This window comes from Phascolarctos cinereus, unplaced genomic scaffold (genome assembly GCF_003287225.1).
Source record: "Phascolarctos cinereus isolate Bilbo 61053 unplaced genomic scaffold, phaCin_HiC Scaffold_2;HRSCAF=192, whole genome shotgun sequence".
Taxonomy (NCBI): domain Eukaryota; kingdom Metazoa; phylum Chordata; class Mammalia; order Diprotodontia; family Phascolarctidae; genus Phascolarctos; species Phascolarctos cinereus.
This window is the reverse complement of record NW_027555625.1, coordinates 145376457-145389205: the sequence shown is the minus strand read 5'-3', so window position 1 is coordinate 145389205 and position 12749 is coordinate 145376457. Positions and strand designations below refer to the sequence as shown.

Sequence of the window (12749 nt, the reverse complement as noted above, 5' to 3'; positions counted from 1 at the left end):
GTGAAGTGATATGAAAGCATTTAGCCACCAACTCTCAATGAGTTCAATCCCCAGGTAGGACAAACTACAACCCAAGGTACTTTAAAAACAAAAACCTGGCATATGCTGTTGCTGAGATACTGTCAGTGACCTTTGGAATAATGCAGAAAACATAAAAGGTGCTGTGCTGCAGGGCAAATGTCATGTTTTGTTGTTGTTGGTTTTTTTTTTAAAGTTAGAAAGTGGATTATACAAACTATATATAGGCCAATGAATCTGAATTTAATTCCTAGCAAAATCCTACAATGCAATTATTAAAAGGATGGTTAGTAAACATCCAGAAATGTGCACTGCAATCATAAATAAACAAGATGGCTTCATGAAGAACAGGTCCTGCAGGCCTAACTTTGTTTCCTTTTTTGATATAGACAAACATTATTTCATCTGACCTTCCCAACAACCCTGCTGAAGAAAGTACCACTGATCTTATTCCCTTTTTACAGATGAGGAAACTGAAGTTCAGAGAAGTTAAAGGTTTTACCCATGGTCACACAGCCAGTAAGCATCACAGGCAAGTTTAGAACCCAGGTCTTCCATGATTCCAAGTCAGACAACTTCACCATGGAGGCATGGATGGGAAAATAAGCATTTCTAAACTGCCCACTTTGTGCTAGAGCCAGGGGTGGTGAACCTTTGGCCTCAAGGCCACAGGTGGCCCTCTAGGTCCTTTGCCTGAGTCCAAGTTTTATAGAACAAATCCTTTTATTAAGGGGATTTGTTCTGTGAAGTTTCGATGCAGTCAAAGGGCCATATGTGGCCTCGAGGCCAAAGGTTCCCCAACCTGTCACTGTAGCAAAAGCACTTCTACAAACATTATCTCTGTGATGCTCACAACAACCCTGAGAGGTAGATGCTATTTTTGTTCCCATCCTGAGGTTGAGGGAACTGAGGCAGACAGGTTAAGCGGCTTGGCCAGAATCACAGAGCTAAGTGAAGTGTCTGAGGCCGAATCTTAATTCCCATCTTCCTGACTTCAGGCCCACCACTCTGTCCACTGAGACAACCTAGCTGCCTCTCCAGGATAAAGTTCACCTAGATTACAGCAAAGCATGACAAAAATCTCATGATATCCTTGTGGACAACACAGAAAACAGTGAGTTAGCTGTTAGGTCGTTTTATCAGTCGTGTCTAATTCTTCACGACCCCATCTGGGGTTTTCTTGGCAAAGACACTGGAGTGGTTTGCCATTTCCTCCTTCAACTCATTTTACAAATGAGGAACTAAGGTAAACAGATTTGTCCAGGGTGGCAAGGCTAGTAAGTATCTAAGGTCAGATCTGAACTCACGAAGATGAGTCTTCCTGATTTCTAGCCCAGTGCTCTATCCACTGTACCTCCTAGGTGGTGGTCTAGCTGACTGTCTAATTATGTAGATGTGGAACCAGCTGAATGGCCAGACCCTAATATTTAAATGACACCCTGAATGGAGGAGGGGGGTGTCCAGTGGAGTGCCCCAGGGATCTATAATTGTTTCTCTGCTGTCATTTAACCAGGTTAATAAAAAATAATAAATAAAGACCTGAGGCATATTTATGACATTTCACTTTAACAAAGCTAGGAGAGATAGCTAAAATACTGGATGATGGCATAAAGATCCAAAAACATCCTGACAACCTAGAATGTTGTGCCAGATTTACCAGAATGAAATATACCAAGGATAAATGTGAAGTCTCACTCTTGATGTCAGAAAGTCAATTTCCCAAGTACAAGGAGAGGCTTGCCTGGAGAGCAGTTTGCTGGATAAGATCTGAAAGTTTTTAGTGGATGACAAGTTCAATATGAGTGAACAGTGGCATTTACAGCAGCCAGAAAAGCTAATGTGACCTTAGGCTATAATTGGAGGGACAAAGAGACCAGCCAGGACTAAAGAGGAAATTGCCCTACTGTATTCTAGCCTAGTAAATTCTCAGCCATAGAAGGAGGTGGGACTCATCCAATCCTCCCCAACTCCAACACCAACAGTAATCATTCCAACATATTCTGATCCTTCTCAATAAGGAACTAACATTTATGTGGAGCTTCAAGGTTTAATGAGCACTTCACAAGTCTTCTTGTGCTTGCTACGTGATACAGCCGCCAAACTAGCTAACTCAGATCTAAGCTCAGTTAATAAACGTATACACATCAAAAGGCAGTAGTCTTACAGTACTCTGCCCTGGTTTAGTTCACATCTGGAGGCAGAGTGCAGAGCGAATAGAATAATGGACATGGGCCAGATGCCACCTCTGACACCTTTACCATCTCTCTGTGATCCTGGACAAGTCAATAGAACCTTTCTGAGGTTCAGTTTCCTCAAGTATAAAATGAAGGGATTGAATTAGATGGGCTCTAAGATTCCTTCTAGTCCTAAATCTATGATCCTAGGTTCAGATGTGGCAGCCAAACAGAACAGGTCTAAGAAGCCATCCCTTCCAAATGACAGCCCTTCTAATATCTATGGCTATCAATCTTACTGTCCCAGGCCTTCTCTTCTTCAGTCTAGAAGACATTCTTAGTTCTTTCAATTAATCTTCATCTGGCAAGAACTCAAGGTCCTCCACCATTTTTGTAGCCTTCCTTTGGACACTCTCAAACTCATCAAAGTCCTTGCTAAAATGTGAGAAACTTCCTAAAAATGAGAGTTGTCCAAAGTGAAACAGGTTGTCCAAGGAGGTTATATGCTCCTCATTACTGAAGTTCTTCCACAGAAGGATGGATAATCAATCAATCAACAATGTTCAGTCATTTCAATTGTGTCCAACTCTTTGTGACCCCATTTGGGATTTTCCTGGCAAAGATATTAGAGTGGTTTGCCATTTCCTTCTCCAGCTCATGTTACAGATGAGGAAACTGAGGCAAACAAGTTAAGTGACTTGCCCAGGATCACAAAGCTGGTAAGTGTCTGAGGCCGAATTTGAATTCAGATCTTCCTGACTCCAGGTCTGGTGCTCTACCCACTGTGACACCTATCTGGTTTAATCAATCATTATTCTCTCACAATTAACTGATGCTTTAAGATTTGCCAAGTATTTTCTTCAAAACAACCCAATTAAGTATGGCAAGTATTACTGCTGCTGTTGTTATTGTTTTTCACTCATTCAGTTGTGACCCACTCCTTATGACCCTATGTATGGATCATAACATGCCATTGCTGTCCTTAGAGTTTTCCTGGCAAAGATACTGGAGTGATGTGCCATTTCCTTCTCCAGTGTATTAGGGGAGGGCAAACAGAGGTTAAGTGACTTGCACAGGGTCACACAACTATTGTCTGAGGCTGGATTTGAACTCAGGTTTTCCCGACTCCAGGCCCACAGCTCTATTCACTGAGCCATCTATTACCAGTCTACAAATGAGAAAACCAAGGCTTTGGGAGGTTAAGCAACTTGCCCAAAATCACACCTAGACACCTAACCCCAAGGCTGGTATTCTAGCTACATTATCACTCAGTTTTTCTAACTATTATGGTAAGCTCTTTGAAGGCAGAGGCAATTTTATTTCTGCCTTTGTATCTCCAGCACATAGCAGACATTTAATAAATGTTTTCACTGAATAGTCAGTTCGTGGCTTATCTAGTTTTGAAATCATTTCCCAAAAGGTCATATAAATACATTGTCACAGACACCATATAATTAAAATCCATAATGCCTCATTAGTGATACCAATCAACATGATCATATCTTACATTTTGAGAACCTTAAGAATTCAAAGAGATCTTACTTTAGGTCTAGAGGACTCCCTTCAACATTTCTGACAGGTGATAACCCAGCCTCCAGTAATGGAGAATTCTCTCATAGAATAGCTCTTTTTCCACGTTTTGTTTTTCCTCACAGTCCTAGTAATTACAGAGTTCTTGGTACTTCTATATATTGATAAATCTGTTATCTAATTGGTAGGGGTACTCCCTCATCCTGTGTAATGCTGGTCCATGCCCTCCACAGGGCATCCAATATGCTAGGGCAGTTCTAGACATGCAAGCCTTCCATTCTTGTCTCTTACTACATGATCATCTCACCTACTTTTCTAGTTATTCATCTCTCTTATGATCTACTTTAAGCCTCTTTTCCCTTATATTGAGAGGAAATTTACTTTATGTCAACATCCCCCCATTGGTCCTAATCTCATCCTCTGGAGCTTTTCCAGCTCTGACAGCCTACAATTCTGAGTCTTCTTCTACAAGACAATCTGCCAAATACTTGAAGTTAATTACCAACTCCTTTTCTTCCACACATTCCCAGTGCTTCCAACCTTTTCTCAAGTGTCAGACTTTCTTCTCCTGTGGACTCTGTTCATTCCCTCTTAAAATATGTACCCCAGAATTCAACACAATAAACCAGGTATAGGATGACCAAAATAAGAATGCCATATGACTATTATTTCCTGTGATCTAGACATAAGCATACCTCTCAGATCTATGCCACATGAATTGGATATATTCTATTTAGGTCTGCTCAATTCCATCTTCTTGGTTTCAACCCAGCATTTCATTCTGCAGGGATCACTTTGCATCTTGATTCAGTCATCTAACATATCAACCATCTCTAATATGTCATTAACCAGCCCTTTCAACCTTCTGTCTATTGCCAATCTGGTAAGCAGAACTTTTTTTTAGGGAGTTAGTGATAAAACTGTCAAACAAGAAAGGACCAGAGACAGAGTCCTGTCACACTCTGCCAGAGACACATCACTCTTTCCTGACATAGAGTTGTTAATCAACATTCTTTGAGTGTAATTTACTGAACTGAACAAGCTTTGAATTCCTCTAATAAAGATATCAGCAACTTATTGGCATCAAAAAAATCTTCAAAAATAAGTCCCTTTTTTGGGGGGGGGGGTTAGGCAATGGGGTTAAATGACTTGCCTAGGGTCACACAGCTAATAAGTGTCAAGTGTCGAGGCCAGATTGGAACTCAGGTCCTCTTGACTCCAGGCCCGGTGCTCTATCCAACTGCATCACCTAGCTGCCCCCCAAAAATAAGTTTTTTTGAAGAGCCATGTTATGTTTTATATTTTTCCCAATCAATGCCAGAGAATTTTTTTTACCAATCTTATCTATACTGGCTTATGCTTCTTTTTGTTCTTCTGCTTAATTTATACAAGTTAACATGATAATAAAGCCAAACCAGTTAGTGATTGACTCTAAAAGGCCCAAATTATAATGGGCATGCGCTACCTAGGAATTAAATCGAGGATTCTAGGAGGTAATAGATCCTTCTCCATGACGTTATCAGATTAACTAATTGTCACCTTGAAAAGCAAGGAGAACCTGGGCCTCAGTCCATGAGACATGAACAAGGAGGAATGAAGATAAGAAAAAGGAAGCCCAGGGGGAGAGAGAAGAGAGAACATACGTAAATAGGGCCAGCAACTAAGAAGGGGACCGAGAATGGTGGAAGGATGGATAAGGCCTGAGACTTTACTCACCCTATTACACTGGCAATCCATTGCTCAAAGTAATCAGCATACAGCTACTAATTCCTACCTTTGCTTTAACTAAAAAAGCCAAAGAAAGGCTTAAAAAGCTATACCAAAAAAAAGCTATACATAGTTAATGCACAGATGCTGATCCTGACCTAAGGATACTATCAGCTGGCCCAGATGTATTTAGTCATCTGTCAAATACCTTGTTAAAATCAAAATGGCTGAGTCTCTCCCCTAATCTATCAACTTAATGAGGCCCTTTAAAACTTTTAAAAGAAATGAGGTTAGTGTAGCATTGATTTGTTCTTAATGAACCCATGTTGGTTCCTAGTAATCTATCTTTACACTCTATAACTGTTAGTGTATTTTTAACTGAAGTAATTAACAAAAGGTATTCTGATGAAAATGCTTAAAAACCCAATTTTCAGAATTCTGGTTTTTTCTGCCTTACATATAGCAGCATGAACAACGTGTCCCTGTCCAATCTTGCTGACCTGTAGGGTACTTGGGAGATGGTATCAGTTCCAGGGCCATGGCAAAGATTTTGATTCTCTGGACAGCCATGGCAATTCCACACCAAACCAGCCTGATTACAAACCAGAATTAATCTGGTTTCCTGAAAGTCTTTCAGACCAGAAATAACCTGGGGTTGAATCAACATCCTGAAGAAACTCTGAATCTTTATGTCTGCCTTGCAGAACTTCAGTTACCCTGTAACTGAAACAGTTTCTCAGGGATAGAGAGAGATGGCCATACAATCATCCTTTCTGATTTCACTCTTTCATGCTGAGGGGCAAGAGGTGCATTTCACACCTTGTGACCAATTCCTGGGAATGTAATGCCAAGCAATCTGGACATACCAAGCGACTGAATGACATCACAGAGTCAGTATATAACAAGATTCATTTATATTAGTATGTGAAAGAAAGAATGGGGGTGACTTCAACACACAAGAGGTATCCCTTAAAATGCAAAGTACAGGTCAGATCTCCTTAGAATGAACACTTTAATGGAAAATTCCAAACCAAAAACATTACAAAAATCTCAACCAATGGCTCAGAATTAGTATTCCATTGATCTGGTTACAACAAATCAGTCGTACACAATCAACACCTCTCTCTCTCACCCCCTTCTTCTTTTCTCCCTTTCTCCTCCTCTCTGGCCAGTTTTCAAAATGTTACTTTTCTTCTAAAGAACTTCTAATGTCCTCCCACTGCCTAACAGATAAAGTAAATAAAACTTGGCCTAACATTCAAGACTCTCTTATGACGCAGCTTCAACCTACCTTTCCAATCTTGTTTCCCATCATTCCCCAATGAGGAGCTAGGTGGCACAGTGGTTAGGGCACTGGACTTGCAGTCAGGAAGCCCTAAGATCAAAACTGTCCTCAGGCACCTACTAGCTGTGTGAGTCCGGGCAGGTCACTTAACCTCTGTTGGCCTCAGCTTCCTCTTCTGGAAAACCAGGAGTGTTTTGTTTTTTGGGTTTTTTTGCTTATTTGTTTTTTGGGTTTTTTTGTGAGGCAATAGAGGTTGAGTGATTTTCCCAGAGTTACATAAATGCTAGCTGTTAAGAAGTGTTTCAGCCCTATTTCTTCCTTGGTTCAAACACAGGGCATAACAAGTGTTTCAGCCCTATTTCTTCCTTGGTTCAAACACAGGGCATACTCAACCCTGACTTGAAACCCACTCTTCAGGGGCCCAATTCAAATCTTACCTCCTCTATAAAGCCTTGCCCCACCTGAAAATGTTCTTCCCACTTGCTCCCTTAATTTCTATAGTAGAATCACTGAATCCTTATCTTAGAAACAATTCACCCTACCCTGGTCATTTTAGAGATGTGGAAATTGAGTCTCAGAATACAACATGACCCAAACTAGACTGCAAGCTCATGGAGGGTAAGGCCCTTGTCTTGTACATCCTTTGCATCTCTGACAACACCCATGAAGAATAGCTTTAAAAACAGCAGATACCCAAACAGGAATGAAAATCCCTTGCAATGAATAATCCAGTAGGACTTAGATTTCCTGCCATCCACGTAGTACTTTTTTCGTAATAGTGAGTAACATATGACTGAGGGAAGCAGTTCTCACCTGATAATTCATTGTCCTTGCCCTCAGAAAGAAAAGATTAGTAGCCACAGCTTCATGCCCAACCCCACAACAGAATAGCATAGTGCTCATCCTGCAGCTCTGCGATCTTTTCATACAACACATCCCCCCCAAACCCTCAACTCTCCGATGTTGCAATCTGAGACCGAAGGAAGCAGCTAAGCAATACTAAATCCACCTAGTGAACTGGCTCGCAGAGCTTGGGCCACAGGAAGTACAGTCCCCCTCTGTGTTTTAAACCACTGGTCACCCCCAATTCCAGGTCAGAAGCAAACAGTGTGGAACAGGAAGGACACCAGCCCTGGAGTGAACAGTGTTTCCTAGACCCAAGATTCCTTCCCATGCCTTCAGTCTAGGTGAGGTGCCAAGTCCAATACAGGATTCTCAAATCTTAAAAAGGGGATAAAGAAAAGAAACTCAAGATGCCTTAACTACAGGTGTTTAGTGAATTTAGTGAATTAGGTTCCTACTCCACTAATCCCATAGATCACGTAGGAGTGTGTATGTACACATATAAATGTGCATATATTTTATATGAGTATGTATATACATACACACACATGCACATACACAGAGACATATATATACATATGCTGATATAACTTCGTCTACTCACACCATTCCCTCACTGGATACTTCAAGATCAAAAACCAAAAGGAACAAGGATTGCACAGCATACAATTTCTTTTTCTCCCCACCAACTTTTGCCTTTGACCAAGTCCCTTCCTGTCCCCAAATCTCCAAATTCTACTTCCCCTTTTATCTTCAAGACAGGGTCAAATGGAACCATTCTCACTGGTCTGCAAGCTTGTATTAAGAATGTTGAGGGGCAGCTAGGTAGTGAAGTGGATAGAGCACTGGCCCTGAAGTCAGGAGGACCTGAGTTCAAATCCGTCCTCAGATCAAACACTTGACACACTAGCTGTGTGACCCTGGGCAAGTCACTTAACCCCAACTGCCTAATAATAAGAATAATTTTGGGATGCTGAGGACTCAGCCAAGATCACCTAAAGCCAATCTACTTCCAAACACTATACCAACTTACTCTCAGGAAAGCCCAAATCCTATTGCAGTTGCTGACCTTCCTGACTCTAGGTTCCTCTCCTTTCCAACTTAACCTTCCTACTCTTACCTCACCCCATGTCTCAGCCAGGTGTAGCCTTTGGGAGCTGACACAGAGCCTGGGACTGGAGCTAAGGGCAATGCAAGCTGGAATCTGGCCCTGGTGAGTTTTGAGTTGGGTTGGACTACCCCATATAGCTCATTCCCTTCAAGGGCTCATCTACTCATATGGTTTAAATGCCACTCAAAAAACCAACATCTGCAATTCTGTCCTCTCACCAGGCTGACATCTCCCAGTGCCTAATAAACATTTCTCTCCATATAGATGCTTTGCCAAACAGCTGAAACTTCTAAAATTAAAGTCAACCATGCCTCCCCCAAACAGACATGTCTTTCTAATTTCCCCATTACCACCAAAAGTAACTCCACCTTCCTAGTCTCAAGTTTGAAACCAATTTCTACTCATTTGTTCTTTACTCTGCCCCCGACATTGTTACCATTTTCTCTTGCCATTAATGTCTCAAATTCACCCTTTATTTTCCATTTCTACAATCTTCGCCCTAGTCCAAGGCTTCGTTATCTTATATCCAGAATATTACAAAAACCTCCATCTTTCTTGGTTGCTTCCAAGATCTTGCTGCTTTAATTGGTCCTAAAAGCAATACAAGAACCAAGGATTTTTCCAGTGCAGGAAGATCCTCTGTCAAGGCATATGGTAACCCCTTTTTGCCCTCATGGATACTTCACGACTTGTTACAAATTTTAAAAATTACATCCTCCTGTTGTCAACTGGTATTGAGCCTCCCCAAACAAGGAGGGTCTTTGGGTGACAGGCATACAGTCTGTCAATATGCAGTACTTTCCAGCTTAGTAGGACCACCCAGAACTTAAATTACACCCCTGGTAAAGCTTTCAAGAACCCAGGGTCATCTCCCGGCCACAACGAGGAATCTGAGGTCTTCCGCGCAATGTCCTAAAAACAATTCCTATTTTAAAAAAAAGTTCTTTACATGAGCCAGAACTCAAAAGCTAGGACAAGAGTCAGGAAGATGTAAGTTCAAACCCAGCTTCGGACACTTCCTGTGTGACCCTGGGCAAGTCATTTAACTTGTCTGCCTCAGTTTCTTCATATGTAAAATGGGGATAATACTACTTCCCATTCTCCGGGGTTGTTGTGATAATCAAATGAGATAACATTTGTAAAGCATTCAGCATAATATCTGGCACATAGCAGATGCTATATAAATGCTTATTCCTCTTACACTTGGTCCCATATACTGCACAACCTTCAATGGCTCACTGTTACCTAGAGAGTTCAACATCTCAGTCTGGCATTCAAGGACCTTCTCAATCTAGTCTCAAAGTACTTCTTCAACAGATACCCTCTGATCCAGCCAAGGTGGTCTCTTCACCAATCACCCAAAGAAGCCATGTTTTATTTCTACCTGCACAAGACCCATCCACCCCAAGAACAACCTCCTCCCTACCCCTATTGAAATCTCACTTATCCTTAAGGACGCAGCTTAAGTCTCACCTCTTCAAGTCTCTTGTCCTCTTAACACATTCTATTTTGCATTACTTATTTAATTTATAGTTTTATTGATTTAGATCTGGAAAGGGCAAGATCACATACATAGGTGCTATATCAACTTACTCATCTATAAGTTACACGAAGGCTGGGAACTTGTCGTATTTATATTGGTATCTCCCACCAGTGCCTAGCATGTAGTATTCTGCATACAGTAGGTACCTATTTTTGCTGAATTCAAAAATTTGCTTAACTGTGGAAAACAGAGGCATTACTTGACAATTTTTCTTACCTATAATGATCAATCACTTCCTTTAACTGTTATTGCACGTATTTTGCCAGCATTGTTCTAGCATTTAATTATAGTGCCTTTTACTGCTAATTAACTGCTTCACTTATTGTCTCCTCAATAAGATTACAAGCTCCTCAAGTATTAGAACTATGCCTTAACACTTCTTTTGTACCTCTCATTGGTTAAATGAATGGACCTTCTACTCTTACTGTGATGCCTTTCCTAATCCCCTCCCCCAGTTGCTAGTGCTTCCCCACAATTACTTTTTATTTAATACTTTGTATTTTCTACACTCCTATATGTGTACCTGTCCTTCCCCCAAAAGAATGCAATTGCCCTGAATGCAAAGACTTTAATTTTTATTATCTTTGTGTCCTCCGAGCCTAATACTCACTGGGCACTGAGTCGGTGCTTAATAAATGCACGTTTAAGAAATGCTTGTTGATGAAACGGCAAATTTGTTTACCATCTCCTAGTCTGTGTACCTTTTGATCTCCCAGTTTGTGTATCTTTCAAAACTCACCTCCTCCTGGAATTCTTTCTTGCTAAAATCCACCCCTCTGTTTTTTTTTAAATTTCCTTAACAGTTATTTATGCATTCAGCACTTACAGTGTCTTGTAAATGAGACTATTCATAAAGCCTTTAGCCCAATGCCTGGCACATAGTAGGCCCTTAATAAATGCCCATTCCCTAGTCTCCCTCAACCAGAGTGTACACTCCTAGAGGTGGAGGTTTTTAATCCTTCTTTGGTATTCCCACAGGGCCCTGACACATAGTAGGCACTTTATACATACTGGAATTGAGTGGGCTTGTTCAGAACCTGAAGTTGTAAATTCCTTGACAACAGAAACCAGGCCTTCCATTTCCCCTACCCAGAACTCTGCCCAGAGTATGCTCTCAGGAGTGTCTATTTGCACAGCGTGCTTAATAAATGCTTTATCTATTCTGGACCTATAGATGACCGACTGAAGGAATGGACTTTTTGCTCTTTTCCAGAAAGTGGTGGGCAGCACCATAACCTCGGTGCCTTAGTGGTCTAGTATCATGGGAACGTGCCCGGCCTGCCTGGTCAAAACGCTCCCAGCCCATCTGGGAGTGGGGGGGGTTTGCTGGTATAAACTGCCTGCTCCTGCAGGGAAAACAGTGAGACTCGCACACACTCCTCACTCCCCCCACCCACCCTTCACCACGTTCAGAGCCAATCCCAAGGTGAAGGAGTTAAAAACCTCAAACTCTGAGTGTCTCCCCCCATAAGGGAGCGGAGGAGAATTCTGCGGTTCCAATCACGTTTCCACCGCACAAACTCCCTTCGCCCAGGCCCCCACCGGGCAGGCCAATATGCTCCAGAGAGTCGAGAGGCCGGGGAGGAAGAAGGAAACCGTGCACAACTGGAGGGGCCGCGGGGGGCCGGGGAGGGGACCCCGAGCACAGGGAGAGGGGGGCCGAGGAGAAGGGCGGGAGAAGAGGGTGGGACCGGCGGCGGGAGGCATCCAGAAGCCAGGCTCCGGAGGGTGGGTGGGTGGAGATTGAAAGCAGCGGGCGGGAGGAGCGAGTGCTGCGCCGGGGGCCGGAGGCAGCGGAGGCAAAAGGCGCCCTTGAACGCTAGCCGTCGGGGGTCGGGGGAGAAAAGGGGCGCAAAGTTGGGGAGGAGGAGGAAGAGGGGGTCGGGGAGCAGAGAGAGCTAAGCAGGCGGCGGACCAGCGGGCATGCACCCCCCCACCTCTCCGCCCGTCGGGGGCACTGCCGCATCGCCCCCCCCCTCCACCGCCAGCCGAGTCCGCCGGCCCGTGCCCCGGCTACGCCGGGCCCGCGGCAGCCCCGCGCCCCTCCCGGGGTCCTGCGGGCGTGGGAAGTTACCGCGCTGCTCGCCTCGCTCGTCCAGCGCCGCCGGCCGGGCCCCGCGCAGCCCGCCCGCCTTGGCTCCGTGCGCGCCCACCTGGCCAGCCTTTCGCCGGGACACAGCGCTCACGTACGCGGCCGCGGCCACAACCCGGCCCGGATTTCCCGCCCCGGGAAGGGAGCGGACGGGAGACACACCCCCAACCCACCCCTCTCCTCCCTCCCCCTGCCCGCTCCCCACCCCTCCCTCCTCCTCCTCCCTCCTCCTCCTCCCTCTCCTCCCCTCCTCCTCCTCCTCCTCCTCCTCCCCGCCCCGCGCGAGTAAGACCCACGCCTCCTCCCTCCGGACACGCACGCACGCTGTTGGTGGCTCGTCCACACCTCCCCTCGGAGCAGCTCAGGGCTCCGGCCCCCGGGTACACAGCGGGCGCTCAATAAGTGCTGGCTCTCCCGGCTCTTCCTGCACATGCGCTGCACGCTCG

The 12749-nt window shown here is 44.1% G+C and overlaps 1 protein-coding gene across 4 annotated transcripts in view; it reads right to left on the bottom strand.

The window, feature by feature from the left end:
• Positions 1-12429, bottom strand: part of ZNF395 (zinc finger protein 395) — a 75253-nt gene extending 62824 nt beyond the window's left edge. For all 4 annotated transcript variants that reach the window (XM_020988686.2, XM_020988695.2, XM_020988679.2 and 1 more), the window contains exon 1: positions 12286-12429. The gene's annotated coding sequence lies outside the window, so the exon portion shown is untranslated. The remainder of the gene's footprint in view (positions 1-12285) is intronic.
• Between the last annotated feature and the right edge of the window lie 320 nt (positions 12430-12749).